Source organism: Manis javanica, chromosome 1 (assembly GCF_040802235.1).
Source record: "Manis javanica isolate MJ-LG chromosome 1, MJ_LKY, whole genome shotgun sequence".
Lineage (NCBI taxonomy): Eukaryota > Metazoa > Chordata > Mammalia > Pholidota > Manidae > Manis > Manis javanica.
The window spans coordinates 72940110-72953644 of NC_133156.1; positions in this window are offsets into that span (position 1 = coordinate 72940110).

The window sequence follows — 13535 nt, forward strand, 5'->3', positions numbered from 1 at the left end:
GATCTGCACATCCATACATTTATTAGAGAGGCAAGGGGAATCGGATCACACTCATCAATTTAGATTAATCAGGCAAACCTCTGAAGCTGGACTACATGGCCACTGTGCAATGGGGGAAAGGTCGAATGGATATTGTATCAACAATGACAACTTCCAGCATGGTCATTTAGCACCGATATACTATGCCAACACCTACCACAACAATAGTATTACATCACCATATTTACTTAAATCAGAAACAGTATAACTTCAAGATAATCATAAAAAAGATGGCTACAGAACACTATGATTTGATTTCCTTTCTGTAGAACATTTATGTTTTATCCATAATTTTTAATTGCTTTTTAAAAAAGAAATCCTACAAAATTTATTTTGAATATATCATTAACTTTTCCAAATGTTTCATCATACCAGTTTATCAGGAAGCTTACTTTCTTGTAGGGGAGAAACAAGACAAGTAAGACAAATAAAATGAAGTAATTGTAAATCCTGATCATTACTATGAAGAAAATAAACATGGTTAACTAGAAAAAGAAACTAAGGAAGAAAGTTGTTTAAAGGCCTCTTCTGAGGAAGTGACATATGGCCTGAGACCTTTGGGTGAAAAATAGCCAGGATGAGAAGAGCCGAGAGAAGAAGCACCCAGGTCCAAAAACCACCAGAGAAAAAGCCTGTGAGTGGAAAAGAATTAGACAGGCTTGAGGATAGAAAAGAGGCCAAGTGACTGGAACATATGAAGATTTGGGGAAACGAAGGGGTAAGACTTTAGACAACGAGGCTGAAATGAGATCACGCAGGCTCTCGGAAGACCATAGAAAGGATGGTGGATTCTTCTGAAAGGGTATTAAACAGTGGATCAATATGAATTGTTTTACGTTTTTAATGACCTCTGGTTTCTTTGTTGAGAGTACGTAGATTTGGGGGCAGATAGGGGACAGGGTAGGGCAGAAATGGAAGTATGAAAAGCTGACAGGGTTCTATTGCCTCTGTCTTCCTCATAGCAATTCTACTGGACAACTTTTTGTTCTATAAAAAGATAGTTTATAAAAAAAAGTTTGAACAGTTTTGAAAATGTCTAATCAGATTTATTTATTGCATTGTCATTTAAAATTAGATGTTGATTTAACTCTGCAGACCCACAGAACACCAAACTTAGATCAAGCACTTGTACATATTTTTCCTTCCCTTCAAATACATCTCTTTGTCTTGGCTAATTATTTCAGATGACTCATGTAGACTTACCTATCATCTCCTCTGGAAGCTTTGCTAATGATATGTATGAAATGACAGTTTCATGTAATTTTTACTTAACATTTCTCTGGGTAAAGTGATATTACCTAATCAAACGGAAAAACAAGTGATCCACAATAACAAATAATATTAAGAAACCATCAAATCAAATTGACTAAAAACATTTTTTAAAATAAAGCATTTATACCTTATAATTGTTATACCAAGTTTCCAAATACTTCAAATTTCAGGTTGAAAAATTAAAATCTATAGACAATTAAAAATATGAAGAGAAAAAGCTTCTGGTTAATACAAAAATTAGTATAAATAAGTAGTATGTGAGCACTTACTCTACTTAAGTCACGTTAGATCTCTGGCTGTTCCACAAATATAATAAGCACACTCTTGCCTTATGGCTTTTGTCCTGGCTCTCCCTTCTACATAGGATGCCAAACACTTGCAAGTGTCTCTTCTTCACTTTATTCAGTTGTTGGCTTAGATGTCTATTACCTTATCAGAAAAACTGTCTCTGACCCTGTTTAAAATACCATCCCTACCATATATTTGTATCCCTCTAAATATATATATATATTTATGTTTTCTTCATTGTATTTATCAGTACCAGATAAAATATGTATTTACTTTCTGGCTCCCCTCACAGAAATATAAATTCCAAAAGTGCAGGGACTTTTTTGTTGTTGTTGATTGCTGTATCTCAAACACCTACAACAAAGGGCATGACACACACATGTTCCACATATGGTTGTTGAATGCAGTATGTCCATATCAAATTAAGACCTATATTCTTAGCATTAACTGAGTCTAGACTGTCTTACACTAATAATGGTTCAACTACACCCTTTTTCAAGTAAAGGCTGTCTTTGCTGTCATGAATCTCAGGGTCAGGATCTCGGGCCATGTCTCTGTGTCTCCAGCAACACAAGCTCCCTTGAGGCTAATGTCACCAGCTCTGCCATGGTCAGTCCTCTCCAGCCATCCACTGCTAGTCATACTTTCATTTTTTCTCAACTTCAGTTCCTGGTTTATTATTATAGTTTCTCTTTCCAAGACTATTCATAGTCATTCTTGGTGATTTTTCAAAATACAAGCAGATAAATCATCAAACAGCATAGTCACTTGATTCTTTTCTGTTAGTGGATTTTTGTTATTTTGTTTAGCTTTTCTTTTTCGTTTCTTCATAGGATTTCCATCCCCCCCCACCACCACTTTCTGCTTACATTGCCCATCTGTGCTTATATACTGTCTACTTTATCCATCAGAGCCCTTAGTTTATTAATCATATTTGTTTTAAATTCCTGGTCTAATTCCAACACTCTTGTTCTTTCTGGTTCTGATGTTTGCACTGTCTCTTCAAATTGTGTTTTTTTTTTTTTGCCTCTTGATAGCTGGATATGTTGTATCAGGTAAAAGGAACTGCTGTAAATAGGCCTTTAGTGATGTGGGGTGAGGTGTGGGAGGAGGGAAGCATTCTATAGTCCTGTGATTAGGTCTCAGTCTTTTAGTGAGCCTCTGCCTCTAGACTGAACTTCACAAGTGTTTTCTCAGTTTTCTTCTGCCCCTTTCAGTGGGACAGGGTGGCTACCAGGGACTAGAGCTGGGTATTTCCCTTGCCTCAGGTCAGTTAGGCTCTGATAACAGAGGCTCAGGTTAGGCTCAGGCTAGATAGTTTCCCATGAGGTCGGGCCTTGTGTAGAAAAACCGAGTGCTCTGATGTATCTCAAAATGGTTCCTTTTCCCCCCATCCTGCTAGAAGCACAACGGGAATCTTGCTAGGTATTTACTGTGGGAACCTAGTCAAGCTCCTGAAGGTAAATCTCACAATATTATGGGGGGCCCCCATGACTGGGTCATCCTTAAGTTTTCAACTGTCAGAGTTATCTACAAAGAGACTCCAGCAATTCATCAACTACAGTTTGGATTTTCCTACCCAGGACTGGTTCCCACAGTGGTTACTGCTTGTTCTCTGCTCAAGGAAACCATGACTCTTTGTGTTCACCTGTCTCTGCAGTCCTGGGGGCAGTGGTTTGTCCTTCATTATCCCCTCTTACAGATCCAAGAAGAGTTATTGCTTTTTCAGTCTATTAGTACTGAGTACAACTTTCAAGCTTCTTATATGCAGAACCAAAGAAGCTTTAATTCCTTAACTTCATCACCTCCAAACACTAATTACTCAAACTCATTTTACACTGTGGACTAACCTGGGACCATGTAAGCACCAGTAACTGCACTACCTGTGAAATATCAATTTGTAACACCTTACTCAGTTTACCACCTCTTATCCACCCAACTCACTTTGGTTTGGCAATACTCTTTAGCCTCTTAGTGACTTCCCATCATTGACCACCCACAGCCCCACACACTCCTTTTAATTATCTGTACACACTCCCATGTTTACCCAGTTGAATTTCATGGTTCATCATTGTAACCAGGACTTTTCAAGCACAGTCAACTGTCTGTCTTGGCTCCCATCTCTCTCCAACTCCCTTAACAAAACCCCAAACCCCTTGAATTATTTGGTTCATTGTGCAGAGATCCAAGCAACTTAAAAAGAAATAATGCAATTAGCTGATTGTGTTTCTTTAAATTCATGACCACAGGGCGCAAATGTCTGCTCAAGCCAACATGGTAACCCTACTATGGTTCCCTAGGAAGCTCTTCTCTACATTCTCTGAGGTAAAGATGTCATATTGTTTTCTGTTATCTCAGATTCCTCCACTCTACCTATTTTTGGCTGATGATCCTGCTCTGTAATTCATTGGGAATACAGAAACCATCAGAGGTTTACTTCATTTTCATTCCAACAAGTATTTAAAACCTCCTTGCATCTGTACTCACTGGTCTTCTCAAGCTTCTTTTCTGCTAACCTTGAAAGAGTGTCATTTTTTCTATTGTGGGCAGTTCCAACTCTTGACACCTATATTTTTTCTTCTCAGTATTTTGCTTCTTCAGTTATTCCCATTTGTCTGTTACACATCAACAAATCTTCATTCTTTACTTATTATTCATGCCAGTCTACCAACACATATTAGGATTTTCTACTTAAAAAAAACTTTGACCTCCTCCATCTACAACACCTTGCTAACCTTTCCACAGCAAAAGTTAAACATATACACATGTACAGTTTTTGTAAGAAAATTATATGGAAGGTTCATAATAAAGACACATTCCCCTCTCCTGCCCCTCTCCACTCCCAACTACCTTCATTTCTAGCTCTTCGTTTTGATATTTATTTCTACATTTCCAATATGCTTTTACTGTTTTTGATTAACCTATTTAGACAGTAATGCCTGGCAAATGAAGACCTCATATGTTGTTACTTTTACACCCCAAATTTATCTTGATTCCATCTTCTCCACATCTCCAGAGCTGCTACTCTAATCCTAACAGCCATTATATACTAGAAGAGAGTATAGAGAGCCATTTCAACTCTTGCTACTATTATCCATTTTCTACATTTTCTAGCAGCTAGGAAAATCCTGTATAAAGTAAGACTATGGTATTCTTTGGTGTAAAAAATTTCAATGGTATCCTCCATGTTTGGAATTATCCCAAAATGCTTTCCACAGCCCACAAGGCTCCAGATCGGAAGTTCCCTCTCTCTTCAATCTAAAATTAACTACTCACTATGCTTAAGCTATACTTGCCTCCTTCAGTTCTTCACTTGTAACACTTTCTGATCTTGGGGCCTCTGCACTTCTGCTTTCCCCATGGTTTTCCCTATGGTAGGCTCCATCTCATTCTTCCAGTTACAGCTCAAAGAAGCCTTCTCTGACTGCTCTACTGCTCTTTCCATTTAAGTATGTCTTTCTTTACTTTGACATAACTCTTTCACAGAACCCATTACAATTTGTAACCTTATTTCCTTATTCATCTGTCTCTCTTCTCCGCCCCCGAAGCAGAGCATCAACTCTATGTGAGAAAAAAATTGGTCCATCTTAATACTGTTTTCCGTGTACCTAGCCCAAGGGTAGGCATGTAAAGAGCATCCAAGAAACATGGATTAATTCAGTAATATGTGGACTAAATATAAATTTAATAGCTCAACTAAAATATATATTGTAACCATCAGGAATGGCTAGTAAATAATAGGCCCTTGAAATCTTATAAGGCATGAGTTAATTTACCCAGGTATTAGAAAATCCGTTTTTTTATAGTTATTTTGTCAGTTATTAGAAAACCTTGCTGCACCCAGTTTGGATTCTTTTAGAGTCTTCCAGGGCCATTCCTGAGTAGGACACCAATATTCTTCATTCGGGTCAAAGGTACCCAGTTCTGGTTGGTTCAGATTCTTTTGAGGGGTTGAGATACGTCTGTGGTCTGAGCCTACTTTGGGTTTTTATTGCATGCAACTGCTCTACTGTGGAGGATTGCCCACCAATATCCTTTTCGGGAGATTCCTTTTGTATTTAGTTAATGCTGAAGACCTTAGTGGGTCAGGTTTCTCCTTAAGTTGTCAATTCTTCTGGACTTGTTTCTTAGCAACAGCTGGGACTCGGCCAGTCCTCATTGTTCTCTGCTTTAGCCTCAGAGCAAACAAGAGAAAAAGTGGGCATGGTAGCTTGCAGTTTGCCATTTAGTAATATTCCCAGACACAGTGCATTCCAATCCTAGTGGCTATTGATAGACAATGGGAAGGATCTTCACACTTTTGTGAGGCATGTAAGGGAACCAGCAGTGAAAAATGTTTTTAATGGGAAGAGGAATTGGAGTTTCTTAATAGCTTCTCCTTGAGAGTCCTATTCCTATTAAAATTTCACCTGGTACTCAATGTAGAAATTTGTGTTAGAAGCAAAGTGGCAAAAAAAAAAGAAAAAAGAGTCATGTTGCACTTCAATGAGTCCCTTGAGGAATTTCTTGATCTGGTTATATATTCTCAGACTAAAGGCAAATTGGCTTCTAATAATTGTCAAATCTGCTAAATTTGGCACAAGTAGCCAAATTTGCTCCAACCTACTTTGAGAAATTTAAAATCTCTTTTTCAATGTACTTTTAAAAACTCCACATACCAAAGCACTTGACATTTTTTATATGTGTCTACCAAGTTCTTTGATGTCCAACTCAATGATATAGTCTGAGACACTACTGGAGAAAGCCTGGGTAAAAGATTCCCTATTGCACAACACAAGTTAACAGACATTTCCATCTTAGGACAGGTAGGAAAAGCTTTATTGCCTGCTATGCTATATTAATTCAGCTAGTTTGTTTCTCTGAGTTCTATTATTTGCAACCCATTCAAACTCAAACTGGAGCAGGACTCTTCGAGTTGCAATTGGCTGAAATCTACTTAAACCAGCTTAAGCAGACATGAAATTTTATTATAAGGATAAATTATGATAAGTAATTCAAAGATAGGGAGCAGGCTCAACCTTCTCAAGGGATTGAGATCAGGAACTGGAAAGCTATCAGGAGCCAAGGCAGCTATTATATCTGTGTCTGATATGTCAGCACATTTCATCAAAGCAGACTTTGGAGTCAAACTGCCTGGGTTTTACTTTAGCTTAAGCACTTTAATTAAGCTTCTCAGTTTCCTTACCAGTAAAGTAGGAATAATAGTACCATCCTCAGAGTTAAAACGATTCGAACACTGAATGACATGTAAGTAATCTGAGATTATCCTTGTTTAGCAACACAACTCTCATGAGCCACATGCTGCTCCCAAACAAGGTAGCCCTGGCCTAACTTTGTTTCTTAGAACAGATTAGTTGTCCAATAAACTTTCTCAATCCCAGTTTTATATTCTCAAGACAATCTGATTGGTCTGGATAGGGCTCAGTTCATCCTAGCTAAAGTGAGAGGCATTAAGTCATCTCATACAAAGCTCTAAGGCCCATCATTGAATGTCTGTGGATATTTCTCAGTGGTAGGGAATCATGAAGACTAAAAATTTTTGTAAAGTGGGTATTTTTCTATACTTTTCTCAATTCATTGATCTTTTTTCTCCCACAAAAAGTCACAATGTGACTTGTCCAATGTCACATAACTAATAATGGATGAGGCTGTGTTTCAAAACTGACTCCAAACTCAAAATTTATTTTCATTAAACAAATGCATTAGAGTTGTTTATATTTTTTGAGAACATATTAGGTAGCTGGCCCTGTAGTTAACCAACCACCTGAGATATAAGACTTCAAGTGGTTCAGAATTAGGTTTCCTACTTTTTCTCCCCCTAATTTTCAATGTTTAAAAAGTGGGGTATAACATATATACAGTAAAGTTCGCAGAACTTAAAAGTTGAGCTTGTCAAACTTTTTCATATGTATATGAACATGTAACAATCATCTAGATCAAGACAGAACACTTCCATCATTTCACAAGGCTCCCTTATGCTACTTATAAGTCAATAAGGAGCCGAGATACCATGCTGAGAGATAACTATTACCCTGACTTCTGTCATCCTAAATTTTGTTTGTTCTTGAATTTCATATAAATGGAATTATGCAGTATGAATTCTTTTGTGTATATTTCACTCAACACAATGCCTATGAGATCCATCCATGTTATTGTGTGTAGCAGTTTATTCTTTATTACTGCTAGATGGTAGTCCATTGTATGAATATACATCACCTTGTTCCAGTTTACCATAATGAGAATCAAACTGCTAAGAACATTTTAATACAAGACTTTTAGTAGACATCTGCATTCATTTCCCTTGGATCAAAGAGAATTCCAGGCGGGAAACTGCTGAGTTACAGGGTAAACCTATGTTCAGCTATAACAGATGGGGCCTATCAATTTTCAATTTTCACATGGCTGTAACCAATTTATACACCCACCAGCAATAAGAGTTTGTTGCACCATAATTTCTTTTTTAACAAAGAAAATAACATAATCAGTCTATTGTATTAATCACATTTCTTAGTTTTACAAATATATTTTATTTGAGGCTTTTTTTTTGCTGGTCACAAGCATGAGTGAGTTTAGGCTAACTTGTTAGGTAGAGTAGACCCTCATTTATTAGCACCTTTACCAGAACACCAACTTTAACCTGTTAAGATCGCACTTAAAAATACAACTTAGCCCTATTAGGTCTTTGACAAGATTTGACAAGATAAGATAGACAAGATATGATAGAAAACATAACTCCATCATGTTTTCTAACTAAACTAAGTGCTTAGGTGTTGGTTCTCAAATGCTAGCAAACTTATTATACCCATGAGTTCTATTCCTTGGTAGATTCCCTACAGAAATGCCTATATGCATATATAAATAAAGTACAAATTCAAGAATGTTTGGCAGCAGCATTATTCACATTAGTTCAAAACTGGAAATAACCCCCAAAACTTTCAATAACAAATAGATAAATATATTGGATGAAAGAAGCCTGACACAAAAGAATATGTATTTTAGTATCCATTTACATAAAGTTCAAAACCAATAAAATTATATTATTTAGTCATGCATATTTGGGTAGTGTAACTATAAAGACATGTAAGAAATTAAAAAGTCATAAAAGTCAAGATAGTAGTTAGCTTTCTGGGGTTTTGATTGGAAAGGGAATGTGCCAGGCTTTGTTGGTGGAGAGTGAGGAGGGAGTGTTTAGGATCTGTTTCTTGATTTAGGCTGTTGTCATGAATACATTTGCTTTAAAAAATGTATTAATCTGTATCTCTGTGCTTTATGCCCCTTTCTGTGTGTTATTTTCACAATAAATAAATACAGTTTTAAACAAACAAAAAAAGCCTACTACTTAGCTTCCCATTCTTTACAGTAGGATTTCTCAGCAAATGACATTATCACCATTTGGGGCCAGACGGTTCTTTGTTCTGGAGGCCTGTCCAGTGCCCTGTAGGACCTTGAGCTGTATCCATGGCCTCTACCCACTAGATGTCAGCAGCACCAGCTCCCACCAACACCATCCATTGTGACAACCAAAAATGTTTCCAGGTTTTGCCAAATGTCCCTTGCAGGACAAAATCTCCCACCCACACCATTAATAACCACTATTTTCAAAATAAGTGTCCTGGCCTTTCCACACTTCATCTGTTATGATTCAATGCAGCATTAACACAATATCCATAATTTTTCAATACCAACAGCACATTAGAGTAATCTTTTGGAAAGGGGACCATTTTTTTGAACAATGTTTATATCAAGGCCCCACCTCATAATAATGGAATGGAATCTCTGAGGTACAGCTTGATTATTTTTACTGCAAAGCTTGTAAGGCAATTTAAAATTTTGACACAGCAGAAAATTACCTTTCTAACATATAACCCTTCTCAGGAATATTTGCTTAAAATAAATACTTACCAAAAATTTCTCAAACATTAGTAGAGCATGGGGCATATATTTGGGGAGTAGAAGGCTCAGAGAAACTCTCAAATCACATTAATTAAGTGACCACCTATAACCATAATTATAAACATTGGTATCTAATAATCAGTTCCTGATTTTAAAAAATTTATTTTCCCAAATCAGACTTTTAAAATATTCATTTATTTCCTTTTCTGCATAAGTATTAATCCTTCCAGATAATTCATGTAGCTAACTCTTCTCTAATACATTCAACTTTTCTCCCAAAAGGACATGTTCCATCATCTTTTAAACACTTTAAGTCTTTCACCTAACAAATAAAAATCCACAACTCCCACCACAAAACAATTCATATTACCTCCCAAGTCAAAATCAAACCTGAGAGATATTTAGACTTATTAACTCCATTTCTTCATTTATCATATTCCACCACAATTTGGATTCTGGCTCTGTTATTCTAACAAAATAGTTTCTGCTACAGTAACACATGACCATCATGTTACTAAATCTAGTAGATATGATTCTGGTCCTATTTCATATGGCATCTCAACAGCACGGTCCACTCTTCACCATTCATTCCTTGAAGCACTTAACGCCTTTATCCTGCATTGCACAACACTCTCTGATACCTGCAACTCCTTATCTGGCTCATCTTCCTCTACCGAGCCAAACATTGAAGTTCTTTATTGCACACTCCTAGGCTATCTTCGAAATCTATTTCGTGTATATTCAGGACTTTAATTTCTCTCTACACACTTAACAGTTTTTATTTTCCATCTAGATCTCCCTTCTTAGCTCCAGACGGCTATCCAAAAGCCTCTTAGATGATTCAAAGGCAATAGAAACTCAGTAAGTCCCAAATTTATGATCTCTCTACCTTCACATCTCCAAACATATTACCACCATTCAAGTGGATGTCATCACCATTTAGTTTCACTTCATTCTATAGTATATACACCTTCCCTACACCTCCTAACTCTGAATCCAATTGCATTAACAAATTCTATGGCCATTTCCTTCCAAATCTACTCTCTCCACTTCCATAAAACTATTCTGGGCCCATCAAATTATTTCTAATCTCTTAACCTCCTAATTAGTTTAAGAATATGTGTCTACTTTGATCTGTCTTTAACACTTTTTTTGAATTTACAGCTAGGGTAAATGTTTCAATTTGCAAATCCCATGGGTACTACCCAATTTTAAATCTTTCAAAGGTTTTCTTTTACTCTAAAGATAAAAACCTACTTTTTTATTGGCCTGTGAGCCCTGAATGGCCTGGCCCCACTGCAGCTTCATCTCCCTCAGTTTCGTCTGCTCTAGCAGTACTGCGCTTCAAGTTGTTGCTTATAGAATGACAATGTAATATTTCATCCAAACTGGGATATTTCTCAAAGTAAAAAAAGAAAGCTTATCCCTGGCTGAGATGTTAAATGACGTATCTCCCTGGCCCCAGATTTTCTGCCCATATTATTTTGTCTGGAAAAGCAGCTCTTCAGTTACTTATCTAATTCATACTAACTTTTCAGTTCTCAGATCGTGTCACTTCCCTTGGAGAGACTTTTCTAACTAGGGTTCTCCATTGAGTTTTCATAGCACTTTATGCTCTTTAATAGCATTTTTCTGCTATGGTTTTGCAATATCATTGTTTCCTGTACTGGACTTTAACTCTTGAAAGTGTCTGTTTTTGCTCTATTATAATCCCTCTCCCCCTGGCCCAACATAATGTCTGGAATGCAATATATTGCGTGAATATCAACATACTGCACTGGGGACACAAAGAGTCTACACTCCAGGGCTTACAATGTAGTATGGAAACAAATGCTTTATCACAATACAGTGATATGCTGCACATACAGAATACATGATTTGATGTCCTTAAAGGGAGGTGAGAGAGCTGCGTGACAGGTCTCAGTGTATAAGTACTATTTTGTCAGGGCACTCAAGAGTTCTTGAAAATTTACTTAAACCTACAAGAGACTGATTCATAAGATAGATGGACTATATTCATTTACAATGAGATACCTTTCCAGTGACCTGAAGAAATGTGCGGCTAGAGTGCCAAGTGTCTGCTAGAATTATGGAAGGCCATGCTGAGGTCAGACTGTGGAAAGACTAATCAAAATACTACATTTGCAAATATATATATGTAAATAGATGTATTTTAAAGCAGGGAAGTGATTTCATTAGATTTCAAGTCTGAAGGGTAAGCTGGAGGAAAAGATGTACAGAACATAGGGGCTAAATAATGAAAGTAGTAGGGATTAAGAAGAAAGGGTTAAGACAACATTTTGAGCTAAAATGGACAAGTAAATAAAGGATTTGGGAAAGAGGAATGATATAGCATCAATGTACCAATTTGGTATTTTGAGGATACCTACAAACCTTTTCTTATTCTGTGTACACACCTAATAATGTCAGTAGACGAAGCAGAATCTTTGTATCTACTTCAATTTCTATTAGATTTTATACAGTTGCCTTAGTATCATTTCTAAGAACTTTCCATTTGAAATTTAACTTAATGTAAATGAATTTATCAGTAAAAATCCCCACAGTGGCCATTAACAAGGTGGATGAGCTGTTGGTGGTATCGGAACAATCTAGGAATTTTCTCCAAACACTACCTTGAACCTAGAAATTCTGCCTATCAGGAGGGGAGGAATGGAAGTGTCAGACATACGTAATTAAGGAAAAATTTTCTAGGAGACTGTCTCCTGCCAAACCACAGCTCCTCTAATTTTTTATTCAGAAAACCAAAAAATGTGAAGTAAATGTTCACTGTAAGGTAACTTATGAGTTCATGGTTTCTATTTATAGAGGACTTTGTAAACTTAAGGATCATATTTAGAAAGCTCTTCCTCTGTTTGGCAAGGACCTGGGGGATGATGTCATAGGTTGAGATTCTAGGATATTTTAATACTGTCCTGTTTTAGCAGTTCTAGCATACAAATCCTCTAGTCAATAAAGATCATTATGGAATTAGAATCCTTTCTTAGAATTCAAATAGGAACAGAGCAAGAGTTACTGTCTTTATGTTACACATCTCACAATTCTGGGTAAGTGGTTCTCCATCTATCCCTATTGAAAAATACCAATATGTAACAAGCCCTAGTAGAGCCTATCAGAATTAAGTATCCACAAAGTGTTGTCCTAGATTTGGTAAAAGTAATATTCTTTACAAAGACTATGAAATGCCCCAAGTGGGAAATTAGACTGTAGTAAAGACTTTCTGGTTGATACTAATTTTCAGGGATTTTTGCTAGTCATGTGTTGAGATTATCAGCTATTGTTTTTAATATCAATAAGTAGAAAGTTTATTTAAACAAGGTCAAACTGAAAATTTAACTGTGCAGATAACAAATGGTTTTTACTTTTACTTCATTTATCCAGTAACTTTTTAAAAACTCAACCAGCAAGATTGTTTCAATTTTCTACTTACCTTGTATTTCATCACATTCTCCAGTCATTATAAAATTCTGTGATTTTATGACTTTACCAGAAATATAAATATCCAAGGTTCAATATTAAAAATTAAAAAAAAAAGTACAGCATTTATATTCAACACATCACATCCAAATGGCAAATTAGTAGTTTAAAAAAGTCTGACATGTGCTTTCAGAAAACATATAAAATGGATTAAGTCCATATAGTAAATCTTTTTTTGTAAGATAATGATAAAATATAATATAGTTACATTTGAAGACTTTACTATCTGAATCATACTATGGACTACAAAACTCTCTCTACCGTGGTTACTGTTTTTCTGGGGTTTTTATTTTTTACTTACTACTCCAATAATCCAAGAAAGAAATTAACTGGAAGTGCAGAAAGTTCCGATCATTAAGGCACCTTTAGTATATTTTTAAAGCCTAGTATTAAAAGTTAGCACTTAGCACACCTACTTTTAGAGGGTCTTCCGAAATGGAGATTTGTATGATCTTGTTATTCCTCACAACCCAGCCTTATAGCTAATGATTAACAACAGAAAAAGGAAAGAAAAAAAAAGAGGCTAAGCACAGATCACTTTGCAAACT